General features: G+C 41.2%; 1 pseudogene; it reads right to left on the bottom strand.

The window, feature by feature from the left end:
• The window catches only part of LOC109225062, a 50,900-nt pseudogene that overhangs the window by 13,239 nt on the left and 17,741 nt on the right, over positions 1-19,920 (bottom strand).

Raw genomic sequence — 19,920 nt, 5'->3', positions numbered from 1 at the left:
ATAAAGTTCCAAGGGAGGTTTTGTGAAGATGTATGGAGGCTAGAGGTGTACTGGTTGCCTATGTCAGCTTCATTAAGGACAAGTATGATGGAATAAAGACCCGAATGAGGACGGTGGGTGGGGACTCGGACCATTTTTCGGTTATGATGGGGTTGCATCAGGGGTCGGCACTCAGCCCTTTTTTGTTTGCTCTAGTGATGAACGTACTGACGCGCAACATCCAAGGGGAGGTGTCGTGGTGCGTGCTATTTGCAGATGATATTGTATTGATTGACGAGACGCGAGACGGTGTGAACGCGCAATTAGAGGTATGGAGATAGACCCTGGAATCTAAAGGTTTCAAGTTAAGCAGGACCAAAACGGAATACTTGGAGTGTAAGTTCAGTGGCGAGACTCAAGGAGGGGAAGGGGAGGTGAGGCTGGACTGGTAGGCCATCCCTAGGAGAGGGAGTTTTAAGTACCTTGGGTCTATCATTCAGGGGATGGGGAGCTTGATGAAGATGTCACCCATCGAATTGTGGCGGGATGGGCGAAATGGAGACTCGCTTCCGGTGTTTTGTGTGACAAGAAGGTGCCACCGAAACTTAAGGGTAAGTTCTACAGAGTGGTGGTCAGACCAACAATGTTGTATGGGGCTGAGTGTTGGCCAGTCAAGAGTGCTCATGTCCAGAAGATGAAGCTAGCAGAGATGAGGATTTTGAGATGGATGTGCGAGCACACCAGGTTAGATAGGATCATAAATGAGGTTATTCGCGACAAGGTGGGTGTGGCCCCTATTGAAGACAAGATGCGGGAAGCGCGGCTTAGGTGGTTTGGTCATGTGAGGGGGAGGAGCACAGACGCCCCGATGAGGAAGTGTGAGAGGTTGACATTGGAGGGCCTACGAAGAGGTAGAGGTAGGCCAAAGAAGAGGTACGAAAAGGTGATTAGCAAGACATGGCGCAGCTTCAGCTGACCGCGGACAAGACCCTTGATAGAAAGGTATGGAGGTCGAGGATTAGGGTAGTAGAGTAGGTCTAGAGTGGTCATAACAATAGTATTGGCACGCAGTCTCGTTTTCTGTTGGTAGTAGGTTTTTATGACTAACAATTATTTTCTTTCATTGTTGATCACCTTGTTGTCGTGTTTTTATTCTGTTTTTACATGGCTTTTTGGTACTGTCCCTTCTTGTCTATATTTTTATTAATGTGGTGTTTATGCTTTCCTAAGCCGATGGTCTATTGGAAACAGTCTCCCTATTCTCACAAGGTAGGGGTAAGGTCTGCGTACACACTGCCCTCCCCAAACCCCACGGTGTGGGATAATACTAGGTATGTTGTTGTTGTTAATTATAAAATAAAAACAAATTAGATAACTTTCTAAAATTAGAAATGTTGATCCCATTTAGTAGGGAAATCGAGTAAATGGAAGTCTTCAAAGAATAATAAGAATAACCTATAAAAATTATTGTTAATTTTTTTTCCTATTATATAAACAAACAAGTAAAAAAATACTTTTATTACGATAATTTTTCAAATAACACAAATTGATAAGTGGCATTATAAACTTTAAAGATGACTAATACTTAATTAATAATTTATAAAAAAATAACATAATATATAATAATATAGGGGGCTGTCATTTGTTGGAATATTTATGGAAAAAAAGAAATAATTAATGACAGCTCATTGAGAATATATTTTTATCTTTTACTATTTTATTCTTATTGCTTCAAGTCTACAAATATTAATAGAAAAATAACTATTGCGTGTATGATATCCTGCCATTATTGAGTAGATTCTACTCATTTAAAATATATTTTTCTTTATGATTTTGCACGTTGAAATAATTACAGAGCGTAATTTTTAAATATTAAACAAAAATTCAATAAATAAAATTTAAGTTGATTTTGAAGTTCTGAATATTAAGATTAACATGCAATGTCTTATAGTTATGTTGCATAGTCCAAATAAGGAAAAAATTTATTTAAGGTAAAATCTTTATTGATTTAAACTTTCAATTATTAGATTTTTCCACATAATTCAAATGAAAAAATTTAATAATCAAAATATTAACTGATTTAAAATTCTACATATTTTAAATAACAGTAATTGTTTCTAATGATTATGTTTATGTTGTTTCCAGACTATAGTGAGCTATATATTTATGTTTTTTATTACTTTTTCATATATTTCGTCCGCATTATTTTACAATTTGGTTTTAAATTTTTCATAGTATTCATAATTTTAGATGGTCAGAATGGGTTAAAGATTATAGGTAGTCAAAATATAGACTACACTTCAATGCCATAAGTATATTTTTCAAGAACATAATTATATAGATTTTGATGTGTAGTCTACATAATTAGAGGATCCGACACGTACCCAAGGACATTTTTGGAGAGTCCGAGTAACATCGGAGAAAAGTATGCATTTAATGGAATTCCGAACCGAATAACAGTGCTCTCTCATCTCAGTTTTCTTTGCTTCCATAGTTCCTCCTTATACCATTAAATTTCAGGCCACATGGACTCTACACACCATAAGTCGAGTGATGACTAGCAAAACTGGAGCTGAAATACCTGAAAGTGCATTGTCTGCACTTTTGGACATCCGACTTTGTTCCTCTAGTTGCTGCAGCAACTTCAGTGATAAGGATCTTCCAGTACCTTCATAGCTTTTAAAAAGATAACAAGAATAGATTCATCATCAATGCCGTTAACCCCAGGGTAAACACACAAGACTGTTCAGCAATATTCTTCTGCCGTATAAGTGAGTAAGAAATAAAACTACAGAAGAAACATATACTGCAAAGGAGGTTCTTCGGTGTAAGAAACAAAACTAGAAGAAGCACCATATATTGGCAAAGGAGGTTCTTTGGAGAGCATAACATTACTAGATGGAAACTAAGCAGAACACTGCCTCATACCCGTTCACAGTTGATGCAAGGAAGACGAGGTATGGACCAAGCAAAGATCTGACAACAGGTAATGGAATAGCTGCTGCTTCATCAACCACCAACAATTCCACTTGTGATAGCTTTTCATGCTCATGTGGTAGTATATACTGGCATTGCATAAATGATGTAGAGAATATCAGAAACTCAGACAAAAGGAACATTAATTGCATTAGACATGATAAAGTAAATCAATGATCAGATACTTGCAAAAACGCTTTGCAAATATCGAACAGTACGGGTGTAAAAGATACTTATGTTTCTATTTCTAAGAAGAGGAAAAATATTAGTTTAATAATACCAACATATTGACAACCTTAAGAGAACACAGAAGCACAAGAGAGAAATACAAGATATCTAGCCAGCATACAGAAATTACCACCAAGAGGAACTAAATTAGAGCAAGCTTTCAAAATGCCATCTAATGTTCAGGGACAACAGAAGATGCAGAAAGTGAAGGAGAAAGAAAGTGATATCAGATTCAAGGATTATTCACCGCAAGAATGAGCTTGGAAAATGGAAGAGCCATTATCATGATATAACTCCTCCCCAATATTACAGACCTGAATTCTTTGTCTGTGCTGCTTATAGATGTTGATCCTCACGATAGATTTTTTAAACTCCGGATTATTGCTTTTCACAATATCATAATCAAGGTGTTCATATAGTAAGTTACAATATCTCTATATACCATCAGCAGAACGTGAAATCAATCTCAGATACCAACTATATGTGAGACAGGGAAAATTCTCTTACACGAGAACTTTAAAAAAATCTTATAACCATATTTATGTTTCTATGCACATTTCAGTAGGGGAAGCATCTTCTCACTTAAAAGGACTTGAAGCCAAATGGCTGACTCAAAAGGAAAAACAACATCCCTGGAAAAGATAGATTTCATAGAGACTATGAAAATATCTCTATATACCATCAGTAGAACGTGAAATCAATCCCAGATACCAACTACATGTGAGACAGGGAAAAATCCCTTACACGAGAACGCTAAGAAAATCTTATACCATATTTATGTTTCTAGGCACATTTCAGCAGGGGAAGCATCTTCTCACTTAAAAGGACTTGAAGGGCCAAATGGATAACTCAAAAGGAAAAATAACATCCCTGGAAAAGATAGATTTCATAGAGACAATGAAAATTGACCCTGCTCAAACAGATATATCTGCCTCTTACCTTGTACTCGAGCATAGCAAAACCCTTGCAGACAAAGTCAAACAGAGTTTTCAGATTTTCAGGACTAGGTGCTGTTACGTAAATATTGGAATACCTGTAATAGCAAACTTTAGAAGTTAGTAAAGCACAAAGAGGATCACAGAGGAACCCAAGCGTGTGTAGCCTAGTGATAATGAAGTGGGTGGAAAACCATGAGATCTCAGGTTCAAACCCTAGTAAGACAAAAAGCACTAGGTTATTTCTTCCCATCTAAGCCTTGGTGGACAGAGTTATAAATACATGTTGCTGGTGGGGAGGTAGCAGGTATCCGGTGTATTTAGTCGAGGTGCGAACAAGCTGGCCCAGACACCACTGTAGGGTTGTCAATGGTTCGGTTCACCAGTTATTTTGTACCAAACCAATTTTTCGGTGGTTCTATTATGTATAACCAAAATTATACTTTTGAAACCATCCCAATCATATCGGTTTCTCTTCGGTATCGGTACGATTCGGTTAATTTTCGGTATTTTTTTTAAATGTCATGTAAAAACCGCTAGTAGAAGTAGAATGCAATAACATACATACTTTTATAGGACTTAGCAAAACTCTCTAGACATTTTTAGATTTTAAAGGGTGGTGAATTAAGAAAATATGAAAGATGGCTAGAGTGCAGATCCATCAACTACTCTACAACAAGTAAAAGACACTAAACAAACTAATAGAAAGAAAATATAAATCACACGAGTGGAAAGATATTAACCAAGCTGGGATTGGGACTCAAGAATAAAGTCTATAGAAGATTAAATATTAAAAAAGATAAATCTAAATCATAAGAAAGGAATCATAATCAATACATTGTAGTTTGCTACTCATAATCGCTACAATACCTTGTGTCTTACTATTGAATATGCTGGAAATAATTTAGTTTCAATGGGAATAGCATAAAAGGTTTGGGAATTATGATTTTGAGTTTATTACTTGTTGGCTTGTAATTGTTTTCATAATTCAAGACCCAAGGAAAATTTAATGTTTTATTATTATTAAACTTAATATATAAATATATTTTTTACATATAAATTTATTCGGTACGGTTTGGTTCGGTATTTTTTTGGTTTATTTTCGTAAAATTAAAAACCTGCCCTAATTATCGGTACATTTATATACCTGAAAATCGGTTCAATGCAGTACGGTTCGATCGATTTAGTCGGTTTTTAAATATCCATTGACACCCGACCAAACAACAACAACAACTACCCAGTATAATCATTGACACCCGACCACCGTTATTAAAAAAAAAAAGTAGAATCACCGAGAGGAATGAATATTGAAACCAAAACCAGATTTACCCTGCAGCAACAGCCCCTGCAATTGCCAACCCAAGAGCAGCTGACTTCCCCCGGCCACGAGCAGCAAGCAGAGCAACAGTGCTTCGGAGCGTCTTATCCAGGATAGCGTCAAGAAATGTGATCACTGCTTTGCCCTATTTCATATTGTTTGATTAATAGCACCTTACAGTAACAGGACAAAAATGTCTAAATTGAGGTGGACAGACAACTGCTATTTATGGTGAACTCATGTATTACAAAGTCAGATATTGAATTCATCCATTTAACCTAGTAAAAATAGTTCTTTCAAAAATTTACTAAACAATTAGAAAAGAGTTAAGATTTATTTAATGAAAGCATGGAAGAACAAGAAGTCATTTTTTATGAAAGGGAAATGCAGGAACTCCAACAGATAATATAGACACAATGAGGACTTAACATGCTAGTAAAATTACTAACTTCAAGATTCAAAGCCCACAAAGTGATATTTCTTTATCAGCAAGTCATATTCTTTTACTTTGTAAGTGAAGCTCTTTTTATTTATCACAAGTCGTGAAGCTTTATTTTATAAGCGGTTGGCCCAACCGAACTGCATGAATCTGCAACAAAAGGATTGCACAATTCAACCAGCAGCTTCTTTTGTCTGTATTCATCATCAACACTTTGGATGGAGAAATCTACTTTAGGTAATAATTTCATCAAAAATAAAGAAAAAATCATATTAGAACGTTTAAGTGCTGACAACTCTCAAATTTTGACTTGTTGACAGTTGATTTTCAATCCAAAAAAGTAGGAAAAGAATTATTCAAACAAAGAAAAAAAACCAATACAAGCACCAATTAATGATTAAGCTTTAAATTAACAAGCTCCAAGTTTAGGACAAGTTCTAATGTATGGTTGTACTTACTACAGCACCCACTCTTTTTTGAATAATAAGGTAAATAATTTTATTAACAACTGGGGGAACCCCGTATACAAGCCATATACCAAAAGAAGAGAACCTACACCAAAATAGAGTTCTCCATAAAAGAGGCTCAATCCTCTATACAAACGGGACCTCATGATTACACCAAAAATAAACAAGAAACAAAAGACTATATTGCAATTTTCTAAAATCTTGTTCCACCCTTTCAAATGACCTATTCCTCTCTCCCAAATAACCCCACATGATTGCTAAGGGGTATGCTCCATGCCCTAGGGTTCCTACTCCCCCTCATGTGAGCCAAACTATTCAACGCCTCCTTGATTGTGCCCGCCATCACCCATTGCATCCCAAACAAGTTAAATGACCAACCTCCACGACTAATTAGCCACTTGACAATGCAATATGAGATTATCTACATCTTCGCCCGAGCTTTTGCACATGAAACACCAACTAACATGAATAATCCTCCTCTTAGATTTTCTGCTGTCAAAATCACTCCCTTTGCTGCCATCGCACAAAGAAACACACCATTCTAGGTGCTTTGGGAATACCAATAGAGCGATGAGGGAAAATATGCTCCTCCCTCTCTAGTAGACACTTATAAAAAGATTTAACAGAGAAAATATCCTCCCTACTCTCTCACCACCTCCACATATCGGATATGTTATTTGATGAATCCAACCCATACAATAACTCGATCAAGTTGTGGAACACTTCCATCTCCCAATGTTGTAGATTCCTCCGAAATCTCAAATCCTAAAGAACTACCCTCTTATGCTATCTATTTTTTTTTTTTAAGAAACTGCTATTAACTGATATTGTCTGATTACTTATTGATTCTAGTTACCAGTGGTTGCAACCGATCCAACATTCCGCCGCAAAAGAAAAGGACAAAGTGTCCACAGTAAATGTAAATTTTACCAGGTATCAAGACATTATCTCCTGTTAATCTTGTGTTCTATACAATAACTCAGTTAAACATCTACCTTGCATGCAAGTTACTCTTTATCCTGGGGTTAGTTCCACAGAGTCTAGTAAATGGCTACGAATGACATATTCAGAGAACAATTGAAAGAACAAATGCCAACTTTTACAGTTCAAGCAAAGTAACTAACCTGGTCCAAGGTACAGCATTTACGAATAAGAGGACCCACAGGAAAGTCTTCATTCAATTGTTCTTTTAAATTCCTTAATTCCCTTTCTGCTTCTGAAAGCCCCTCCGAATCCTTTATCAAAGAAAGAATCATGAATGCTTATATCAAGAGATTAACAAAGATGGTTACCCTGTACTAAAAGTGACTCCGGAAATAGTAATTCTTTCGCAGTTAAACATCTGATATGGTGTAATTTTCCCAAGTGTGAACTGCAGACGACTCTCCATTGAGGGGAGGACACCAATCAGCACCTAAGGTGGGGTTCAATGCCTAACAAAAACGGCCAAAAGAAAAAAGGATGTATGGCTGAGGGGGCAGCTATAAGTCAAGTGGAGATCCCCTATTTTCACGAATCCAGTTCTCGATAGTAAATGAAAACAGTGTCTGGGCTCAAAGAGGAATCACCCGAAAGCAAGAGAATCCCTTCTGAGATAAGAATGATTATATCACATACGCTTAAAGGGGGCAACGAAAATAGATCACCAAGTTTAGCATAGTAAATGAGAACTATAATTTATATGGACTATCATCTGAATCAATGCCTATCATCTTATATATATGGAAATCAATAAATAGAATGACTCATGACCGAACTGATCCAGAAAGAACTTTACCTCTTGAACAGGAACAGCAGTAATATTCTTCATGTGACAATACATGTTTCACATGATGCAATAGAGAGTATAAAACGCTCATTAAAGCGAGGGGTAGCATGTGCATGGGATTCCGTACGAAATCTGTAGTGAACATCCTGCATTTTCGCAAAACTTCAGTGAGTCTTAAGATTAAGCACGCATAGAAAACCAATTAGCAATCTGCAAGCCAGTAGTAGCTTCTTCATTCAAATACTCTTCTCCTTGTGTGTGTGTGTGTGAGAGATCAGCTGAAATCTTATTTAACAATAAAGAGCAAGAAAGAGAAAACAAATAAGAAGTAAAAAAGGAAGAGACATCATGAATCTACTACTTTTTCAAAGTTTTCCAGCCTAGAAAGCAGAGCAGTTGGGACTGGAGTGTACCATGGCCATAGCGTAGAGGCTCGTAAGAGAGGACAAAGTGGGAAGCAACAATACAATTAGTCCACCACCTTCAACTGTCTCTATTGTTCTCGCAAGAAGATTGGGTGTCAAAGCCTCGAAATCCTAGAACATCATAGAGGAAAAGAAATGAAATTTTCCAAAAGATCACGATTACATTTACATAGAGGCTTAATGTGACGACTCAAAGGGTCATCACCTGTATTCCTACTCGCTCTGTATTCCTGAGGCCGTGAAAACCTCACTTGGGGGTTGCCTCGAGTTTGTGTGCGCAGTCCGGGCGCGTAGCCGGAACGTTTAAACATGAATTTGTGAGAAAAGTAATAAAATTCTGATGTTTTAATTGATTAAGTTTGACTTCGGTCAACGTTTTGGGCAAACGGACCCGGACTCGTGATTCGACAGTCCCGGAGGGTCCGTAGAAAAATATGAGACTTGGGGGTGTGCCCGGAATCAAATTCCGAGATCCCGAGTCCGAGGAATGAATTTTTACGTGAAATTATTTTCTGAAAATAATTAAAGAATTGGAAAGTGTTATTTGTTTAGAAGACTGTGCTGTTGGGCTCGTATTTTGGTTCCGACGCCCGGCACAAGTCTTAAATATGAGTTAAGCAATTGCTGTGAAGTTTGGTTAGATTTGGACGTCATTTGACGTGTTTTGAGCTAGAAGCAGTAAATTTGATGTTTCATGGAAATTGGAAGGAATCATGGGTCTTGAGGCCTAATTCGATGTTGTTTTGGCGATTCGATCGCACAGATGAGTCCGTAGGATGTTTTTGAGTTTATATGTATGTTCGGTTTGGAGTCCCGAGGGCTCGGGTGAGTTTTGAGTAGGTCCCGGGAGGTCTTAGGCTTAAAAATAGCAGATGGTTGCAGGTTCAGGGGTTGCAGGCCCCAGCGCGGCCGCGGTCATTTCCGCGCGGTCCGCGCTGGAAGCCGCGCGGCCGCGGTGCTTTTCAGCGCGGTCCGCGTGGCTAAGTTCAGAGGGCCAGTGAATTCTAGGTCGACCAGCGCGGCCGCGCACCGAATCAGTGCGGTCCGCGCTGGGAGATTCAGAGAGTGGGTCTTGGGTCCATTCAACCAGCGCGGCGCGCACCAAATCAGTGCGGTCAACGCTGGGTAGGTTCAGAGAGTCATTTTTCTTCCCTTCCTCGGCGCGGCCGCGGTGCATTTTTGTGCGGTCCGCGCCAGTCTTCAGCTTAGTATATAAAGTCGGGATTTTCAGTCATTTTTCACTTTTTTCAAAACCCAAAACATAAGAGGCGATTTTCCAAACGATTCCACTTCTTCAAAACGAATTGGTAAATGTTTTCTAACTGATTTTCTTTACTCCTTAACATCCTTAAACATAATTTCAACTTCAAAACAAAGATTTTAATGGGGAAATTGGGAATTTAGGGTAGAATCTAGGTTTTCTAAAATTTGGGGGTTTTGGACCTCAGTTCGAGGTCTGATTCCAAAATAGCTTACATATTTGAGTTCATGGGGGAATGGGTAAAAGGGTTTTGGTTCGAACCTCGGGTTTTGACCATGTGGGCCCGGAGCATTTTTGACCTTTTGGGGTAAATTGATGAAAAAGCTATAATTAGTCATTGGGTTTGATTTGTCTAGCACATATTGATATCATGAAATCCTTATCGCATAGATTTGGTTGAGTTAGAGCCGAGTTCGAGAGGGAAAACGATTGTGGAGGATTGTATTGGCCGTGGAAGTTGAGGTAAGTGTTTGGTTTAACCCTAGCTTGAGGGAATAGGAGTCGAGTCTTGTTTGCTAATTGCTAAATGATCGAGTACGATGTATAGGTATGGTGACGAGTTCCTATACATTGGGGTCTAGCATGACCGTGAGTCCTTATATGTGGGTTGTTTGGATATTGTTATGCCTTCCATGTTATTTGATGGCTTCTATACGTGGTAGACACCTTGTGAAAGATATTGTAATTGTAGAAATTCGTGGAGCATTGGCTCGGTCTGAAATACAAATGGTGAGAGCATATGAAATGAGAAATGCCTTGGAGCTTGACACGAGTGCTAATGAGAACTAGGATATGAAAATGAAAGAAAAAGAGAAATAACGATTTACTCTTGCATGGTTGTTATTGGTTGTTTGCGTACCCTTGTTGGGATTTCTTTCCGAATACTTGTTCACTCCTTTGCCTTTATTTGTGACTGTTGCTTGGGCAAGGTTGAGAGGTATACATTACGGATCGGGTTGCGCGCCGCAACAATGTTATATGAGGATCGGGTTGCATGCCGCAACAATGATAATTGTGGATCGGGTTGCACGCCGCAACAGTGATAATTGTGGATCGGGTTGCACGCCGGAACAGTGATAATTGTGGATCGGGTTGCACGCCGCAACGGGTATAATTGTGGATCGGGTTGCACGCCGCAACAGTGTTGAAATGTATTAGGGTCGGGTTGCGCGCCGCAACAGTTATTGATGCAAATGTGTTTAGTGTTGGTATTAGTTTCTTGTTCGCCTTAAATTTTAAATTGCACCTAGATTGATTACTTTGGATTTATAGTTGATATTGTTAGCTCCCCACAGCATGTTTCCCCTTTCATACTGTTAGTTGCCTTGTACTTCGATTTCTGCTGTATATTTATAATTGCACAGGTTTATGTGAGGTCCAGTCTGGCCTCGTCACTACTTCGCCGGGGTCAGGCTAGGCACTTACCAGCACATGGGGTCGGTTGTGCTGATGCTACACTCTGTGCACTTTTGCAAAGGTCCAGGTATTGAGCAGCAGCAGCAACATTAGCTCGGGGGCGAACCTTCAGTCCAGAGAGACCCGAGGTAGCTTGCAGGCGTCCGTAGGCCCGGCGTCTCCCTTCTATCTTTACATTTGGCTGTCATCTCATTGTACCCGAGTTAAACAGATTATGTTTCTTTTAGACTTTCTCCTTAGATGTTCGTGAGTATGTGACTCCAGTCCCGGGGTAGAGATATATGTGTTGGAACTTCTGTATCATCGATCATCTATCTACATTTAAGTCTTCCGCTTATGATTTTAATTCTGTCACCTTTATTTAATGCCGCTAATTGTTAAAATGGAACATGTGTTTAATGAATTTGTTAATTAAGTTGGCTTGCCTAGCTCCTATTAGTAGGCGCCATCACGACCCTCGAGGGTGGGAAATTCGGGTCGTGACACCAGGCAATTAAGGTGTTTACCTTGAAAACGGTAATAACAATTAGATTTGATTTTGTGGTTCTAAAAATACGTGATGTATTTTTATGCTAGTTGTTAAGCAATAGATGCTAAGTAAGAGACTAGAAAATAAGATAAGAGCTTGAAGATAGTATGTTTAAGCAAACCGAGTGGCTGAGAATCGGGGCCTCGAGCCTGGTTATACGGGGCCTCGAGGTCGAGCTCGATGCTAGTAAAGGACTAACAGTTTTGAGAGATTTGATGAAGTCTCTTTATGATCAATGATGAACAATAAATGAAGAACAATTAATAGAACACAATAAATGTAAGTAATAAATGTAAATAATAGAATCAAGGGAGAATGTATTTAAGTTAGGGAGCAGAGGATGTTTTTGTATTCAATATTGTGTGTTGTGTTGTCCCTTGTACAAAATGGCAAGGGTCCCCATTATATATGAGGGGGAATCCCAATATAATACAGATGCATTTATTACAAAGATATGGGGCTGATAGAGCCATTTAATGCCACGGTACGGGCTTGTACTAGACTAATAGGCTTGGTCAGCTTTAATCAAGTGCATAGGGAACTTCCCATTGCTCCATCATAGCTATCGATCTGCATTTGCTCCAGAGTCGAGCGTTTGGGAACCCTTCGAGGTTGCATCTCAAGTCTTGTCTCGAGCCTTAGGAGGCGTATCTATGGAGCACCGTAATGTCCATGAAATCGGCTCCTCTGATTTCACCGTATACAGATAGTCCCCCCATTTCCTAGAATAAAAATGATAGGAAACGATTTCTATCTCTTGCTTCGTTGATACTATTGCCATGACGTCAGTCTATCAGAGCATTAAATGCCATGATGCAAAAGCCGCGCAAGGGTCGCTATCAAAACAACTATCGAGAAGCCCACGAACCGCTATTGGTTCGGCCTTTCCGCTGCCCATATGGCTTCTATAAATACCCCAACCGTTTAGTGATTCACACTTTCATAATATCTTCAAATTTTTAGAGCTACGTTCACCCTCTTTTACATTCTTCTCTTTTATGTTCTTGGTTCCTCACTTCTTTTCTCAGAAAACCTTTCTATTATCATGGCCATAACCTCTAAAACAATGCCTCGAAAAGAGGGTGCTGCCTCTTCGTCTCGATCATCCAAGGGTAAACCCAAGGTGGCCCCAACTGTTGAACAATGTACCCCTACTGAGTTCGACACTGTGCTCTATTTTTCTATCGAGAATCCCTCGTCTAAGCCGGGCCGATGCGAGCACGTGTCCCGGTATATTAGCGTCGTGACTAATATTAGTAGAGTGAAGGAAGACTGTCAATGGGAGAGGACAGTGTTAGTTGAGATTCCCAAATCTAATGAAAGCATAACTGACCATAAGGCTGGCTTTCTTCATGTATATACATATCCATTCACTCTGGGTCCCGTCGACTCTTCAGACCCTTCTTCCTCGGTGATAGATCCAGTTATTCTCGACTTCTATCGTGAGTATCAGGTGACGCTTAGCCAAATCTATCCATCTTTCTGGAGGATAGTCTATATGCTCCGTTATATTTCCAATAAGGTCGAGGGTATGACCTTTACCCTTGACCACTTGATTAGACTATATAGCCCTCGTCTCTTTCGAGGTTTGATCAAGCTTCACCCTCGATCCGCGAAGCCGTTCTTCTCGAGCATCGATGAGGACAAGGATCGGGGGTGGATGAGCAGATTTGTCCGAGTGAGGACCTCAGACATCATCACAGCCGAAAGGATGCCATTCCTGGAGAAGTGGAATATGGAGCGTAAGTGTCTCTCCCTCGAGCATGTTTTATCGCCTTCTTACCTTTTTCCCAAAAAATGATCTTCCTTTTGATTATGCAACCGCTGTTTGGTACCCCGATGCAGTCCGGGACCTATCGGGGTGGATTATGAATTCTTCGTTTCCTTATCTCGAGCGTTCCTAGAGCGACTTGGCCAAAACGCGGTGGCCAGCCAAGAATCACGGTAAGATTTTTATTGCTATCTTTACTATATTTCCATATCCTTTTTGCATATCTTCCATGTTGGTGAACTTTGAGCATTATGCTTGTGGAGGCCTTGGCGATGGAGTGTTAATGAGGCCGCCTCCTGACGGCGAGGAAGAGACCTCAAAGCTCGGTAAGGGCTGATAAGTTTGGATTTTACCATGATTTATACCCCTACTTGCTATTGCTTTTGTACAAATTGCTACAAAATAGTCCTAAAATGCTTACAAGTTGTGCTTGATTGCAGGTTTGAGCGACAAGGTGACAAATGTCAAAGATCGGCTCAAAACGGAGTGAAACCTGCTCAAGTGTCAAAGGCCAAGTGAAGTTGAGGAACAGGAAGACCTAGCGCGGACCGCACTGATATGCCACGCGGCCGCGCTAGGAGATTCAAAGAATGGGTAATTGTTGTTGCAAGCCACGCGGCCGCGCTCCATTGCTGCGCGGTCCGCGCCAGTAAGGTTCAGAGACCCACAAGTGCAAGCTAAAAGCCCACGCGGCCGCGCTACATATCAGTGCGGTCCGCGTGGATGAGAATCAGAGAGCTGGTGATTTGGCCAAGTCAAGCAACGCGGCCGCGCTACATTTCTGCGCGGTCCGCGGTCCCCAACTTCAGAGACGAGATTTAGGAGTCCAAAGAGCTGACGCGACCGGGCTACCTTTTTGCGCGGTCCGCGCTGACTCCGCAGGGGTATTTTTGTCCAAGTTTTTCAGCCACTATAAATAGATCCTTTTTCCATTTTTAGGTCAAGTTTTATATACGGAATGCTGCTGAGACGTACATTGGGTTTAGCCACTTTTGGCATTTCTAACTTTTAATTTTGTATTTCTTCCTTAGTAATCAATTATTATGTTTGCTTCTTCATCTATTTCTTTAATTTTTGCATCTAGCATGAGTAGCTAAACTCACTAGCTAGGGTTGTGGCTCAACCCTAGTATGGGTAATTAATGGGTGCTGCAATCTAAGGCTAGATTGATATTGGGTGTTTGCTATTTGGGTTAATTTTAGGTTTTCATTAAGGATTGGTGGTTGCAAACACTGATTCTAGCTTGGTGGATTTGACTCTTCTAGAGAGAGAGAGTCTATAAACCCCAAAATTGACCCAACAAGGAATTGGGATGGACTCATGAGAAATGGTAGTCCCAATTAACGGGTTAAACCTCGAGAGAGTAATTACCCTACTTGAACCCTAGTTGCTTGGTCAACTTGGCCTACCCAATTGGTCTCGAGAGAGTCAATTGGGAAAAATCACTCTCTCTACCGAGAGGTGTGAGAGTGGGTACAATTGAGCAAAGGTTATAGCATAAGCCCCAAATATGTCAATTTACCCTTAGTAGCATCTACCCGTTGATTAGCCACCTAGGTAATGCTACGACCCTAGTGCCTTTCTCTATATTAATTACAACTTAGTAATATCTCCATAGCATAATTTAGCTTTAAATATTAGTCTTAAAGTAGAAGATATAAAAATCAAAAACCGAAAATGTTAGAAGTGATATTAGAAACACAACCACAATTCTAGACTAAGCAGATAATACAACTCCCTCTCTAGCTCCCTGTGGAAAATCGATCCCGATCCACTATCGGGTAAAAGCTGTTGCGACCCGCTCTTCCTACCTTAGTGTAGTGTTGAGTCGGCAGCGATCAACTTTTTGGCGCCGTTGCCGGGGAGCTTACGGTGTTGACTATCTGTTTAGCTCGTTTTGTGTTTTGCTTCTCTTTCCTTCTTGTTTACTAATTCTGTTTGTGTCGATCATTCAGGTACTATGGCTCTCAATGCAAATGACCCTCTTGGCAACGTGAATGCGGGGGAGAGGTAGAGGATCTTGATCCCGAAGAGGTTCAACCATCTCAAGTTCCACGTAGAGGTTGTCCGGCAACGCAAATGACAACAATCATATTCCAGACCCTCCTCCGCCACCGCCAGAGCAGTCCCAAGAGTTCTTCCAAATCAAGGGTACGCGAGTGCCATTATTCCTCCCCGAATCCGGGCGGAGAACTTTCAAAATCACAAATGTCATGTTGACCTTGCTCGAGCAAAGAGGACATTTTACGGGCGCCTCCGATCAAAATGCATACAAGCACTTGAAGGGGTTCGTAGATACTTGTTGGGGCAGCAACAAAACAAAGTGTCAGAGGATGCGTTGAGATTGAGGTTTTTTCCGTTTTCTCTTCGGGGTAACGTTGGACTGGTTAAAAGGCTTCCAAATCATTCTATTCACACATGGGATGAATTGGCGGACAGATTTATTGCCAAGTTCTTTTCTCCAAGTCATATGGCGGCTCTTCGGGATGAGATTCTAGCTTTCAAGCAAATGCCAACGGAACCTTTGCACGAGATATGGGAACGATATAGAAACAATGGTGAAGGAGTGCCCTAATAGCGACATGACTGAGGCGATGATACAGCAGACTTTCTATAGGGGCATAAACACCATAGAATCAGTGCATTGTGAACCAATTGGCCGGAGGGAACTTAATGAACTTTCTTACCAAGAGGCATGTGATGCCACTTAATGAAATGGCCCACACCTCTTCGGCATGGCAAGCCGAGCGATACCTCAGTGCCCCACGGTCATCCATTTGCACAAGGAGTTGAATGACCATGGCCAAGCTATTGTCGAACTTACAACAACAATGAATCAGTTGGCGAAGGTGCAATTGCAACAAGTACAAAATCCGCGCCAAGTCAATGCAATGGAGAATGTTTCTATGCTAAAAAGGAGGAAAAGAGGGCAACAACAATCTCAAGGTAATGGTGAGCAATTTGACAACAACAATGATGGTGGTGGTTATTCGAACGAGTGTTATGATGATCAAAGTGAGGAATGCCAATATGTCAATAACTACCAAGGAAACAGAGGAAATCAAGGGAATCAACAATGGCGCCCCCAAGGCAATTGGGGTAATCAACAAGGAGGCGGAAATTGGAATAACAATAATCAACAACAAGGTGGTAACAATTGGAACAATAACAATCAGAACAATAATTGGGGTAATCAAGGTAACAACCAAGGCAATTGGAACGGGAACAACAACAATTGGATCAACAACAATAGCAATCAAGGAGGGTGGAATAATGGTGGTAGGGGGCAAGGCTTTCAAAGGCCCCCCATGTTCCAACAACCAAACAATCCACCCCCTTTCAGTCGCAAGGGTCTAGTTCTTCCGGGAGTGATATGGGACGGATAGAGATGATGTTCGAGTAGATGATGAAAAAGAACCAAGATTCTGACGCACAATTGGCTTCACATAACACATCCATCCGGAACCTAGAGGTGCAAATAGGACAAATTTCTCAAGCTTTAAATACCCGACCTAAGGGTGCGCTACCAAGTGACACGGTAGTGAATCCAAAGGTGGGTAACAATCATGTGATGGCAGCTACAACTAGAAGCGGAAGAGGCGGTGATGTGCAACCTCAAATGAAAATCAAGTGGTGAATGATGATATTGAGCTCCAAGAAGCTGTGGATCCTTTGATTGATGAAGTTGTGGTTGAGACAAATGTGAACAAAGAAGTGAGAATAGATATTGATGAGGCCGAGGTGGAAACACAAGAGGCCGTGAACCCATCTAGGGAACACATAATTGATATTCCGGAGCCGGTGGTGCCAAAAGCCAAGGGCACCCTTGCCTAGACCACCTCCACCTTATCCTCAACGGTTAGCAAAGCAAAAGAGTGACAATCAGTTCAAGAAATTCATAGATATGATGAAAAGCCTCACAATCAATGTTCCTTTGGTGGAGGCACTCGAACAAATGCCTGGTTACGCAAAGTTCATGAAGGATTTAGTCACCAAGAAGCGTTCTATGGAGTGTGAAACAACTAAAATGACGCACCAAGTTAGTGCGATTGTGCATTCTATGGCCCCGAAACTTGAAGACCCTGGAGCTTTTACTATTCCTTGCACTATCGGGAGTGCGGAGTTTGCTAAGGCCCTATGTGACTTGGGGGCTAGCATTAATTTGATGCCGTACTCAGTCTTCAAGACTTTGGGAATTGAGCAACCTAGGCCAACCTCAATGAGACTTCAAATGGCGGACCGGTCGATGAAGAGGCCTTTGAGTATAATTGACGATGTGCTTGTCCGGTGGACAAATTCATATTGCCGGCCGACTTTGTCATATTGGATTGTGAAGTGGATTTCGAAGTGCCTATTATTCCTGGGAGACCTTTCCTAGCTACAGGGAAGGCTTTGGTTGATGTTGAAGCTGGTGAATTGACATTTCGAGTGGGTGATGAAAAGGTGGTATTCCATGTTTGCAAATCAATGAGGCAACCCAACAACACAGAAGTATGTTCACTTGTAGACATTGTCACATCTGTGATAGTGGATGACACAAGTTCCATGATGAATGTTGAAGACTCCCTTGAAACCGTACTTCTTGGTATGGATGAGGAAGATGATGCTAGCAGGGTGGAGTGCGTGAATGCATTGCATGGTATGGGTTCATATTCATATGAGCCTAGGAAGTTATCTTTGGATCTTGAAAACCGCAAAACTCCACCAACTAAACCATCCATTGAGGAGCCACCGGTGTTGGAGTTGAAACCACTTCCTCTACACCTCAGGTATGAATTCTTGGGCTCTAATTCTACTCTTCCAGTTATTCTTTCTTCTTGCCTTACTAACTTGCAGGTTGAGGCCACTTTGGAGGTGCTTCAAAAGCGGAAAAGGGCAATAGGATGGACTTTGGCGGACATTAGGGGAATAAGCCCCGCATTTTGCATGCATAAGATTATCTTGGAGGAGGATGCAAGGCCATCTCTTGAACATCAAAGGAGACTCAACGAGGCAATGCAAGAAGTGGTAAAGAAAGAGGTTATCAAGTGGCTTGACGCCGGTGTGGTTTATCCAATCTTTGACAGTTCGTGGACTTCTCCAGTCCAATGTGTGCCAAAGAAAGGAGGGATGACGGTGGTGCCCAATGACAACAATGAGCTTATTCCCACTCGAACCATTACCGGGTGGAGAGTTTGTATGGACTACCGGAAGCTCAACAAAGTGACCCGCAAGGATCATTTTCCCTTGCCATTCCTTTTCCAAATGCTTGATCGTCTCGCGGGGAGAGCATTCTATTGTTTCTTGGATGGGTACTCGGGCTACAATCAAATTTTAATAGCCCCGGAGGACCAAGAGAAGACTACTTTTACATGCCCCTATGGAACATTTGCTTTCTCCCGGATGCCGTTCGGATTGTGCAATGCTCCGGCGACCTTCCAACGATGCATGATGGCTATTTTCACCGATATGGTGGAAGACATATTGGAGGTCTTTATGGACGACTTTAGTGTGGTTAGTGACTCTTTTGATGCATGTTTGGTGAATCTGGATAGAGTTTTGGCTCGCTGTGAAGAAATTAACCTAGTTCTCAATTGGGAGAAATGCCATTTTATGGTGGAAGAAGGTGTAGTGCTGGGCCACAAGATTTCAAAAAATGGGATTGAGGTTGATAAGGCAAAAATCGAGGTGATTTCTAGACTCCCTCCCCCTACTTCTGTCAAAGGGGTGAGGAGTTTTCTTGGTCACGCCGGGTTTTACCGGCGGTTTATCAAAGACTTCTCGAGGGTTGTGAATCCATTGTGCAAGCTACTAGAGAAAGATGCCAAGTTCGTTTTTGATGGAAAATGCATGGAGGCTTTTGAGCTCTTAAAACACAAGTTGACCACTACCCCTATCATAACCGCGCCTAATTGGAGTTTGCCCTTTAAATTGATGTGTGATGCTAGTGATGTTGCATTGGGGGCGGTGTTGGGTCAACGGGTTAATAAAATATTCCATCCTGTGTATTATGCAAGTAAGACTATGAATGAGGCTCAACGGAACTACACGGTGACGGAGAAGGAGCTATTGGCCATTGTATTTGCCATGGAGAAATTTTGGCCCTATCTTATGGGGGCCAAGGTGATTGTGCACACGGACCATGCAGCCCTTCGATATCTAATGACCAAAAAGGATTCCAAAGCAAGATTGATGAGATGGGTGTTGTTCTGCAAGAATTTGACTTAGAGATAGTGGATCGGAGGGGAAGTGAGAACCAAGTTGCGGACCATTTGTCCCGGCTAGATGAAGAAGGGAGGCCATGTGACGATCTCGTGATAAATGATGCATTCCCCGACGAGCAACTTCTTTCTGTGTCAATGTGCGACATGCCATGGTTTGCGGACATCGCCAACTTCATTGTGACTGGAACTGCCCCGTCTGAGCTCT

The sequence above is a fragment of the Nicotiana attenuata genome, chromosome 4 (assembly GCF_001879085.1).
Source record: "Nicotiana attenuata strain UT chromosome 4, NIATTr2, whole genome shotgun sequence".
In the NCBI taxonomy this organism is placed as follows: domain Eukaryota; kingdom Viridiplantae; phylum Streptophyta; class Magnoliopsida; order Solanales; family Solanaceae; genus Nicotiana; species Nicotiana attenuata.
This window is presented reverse-complemented; position numbering and strand designations above follow the sequence as displayed.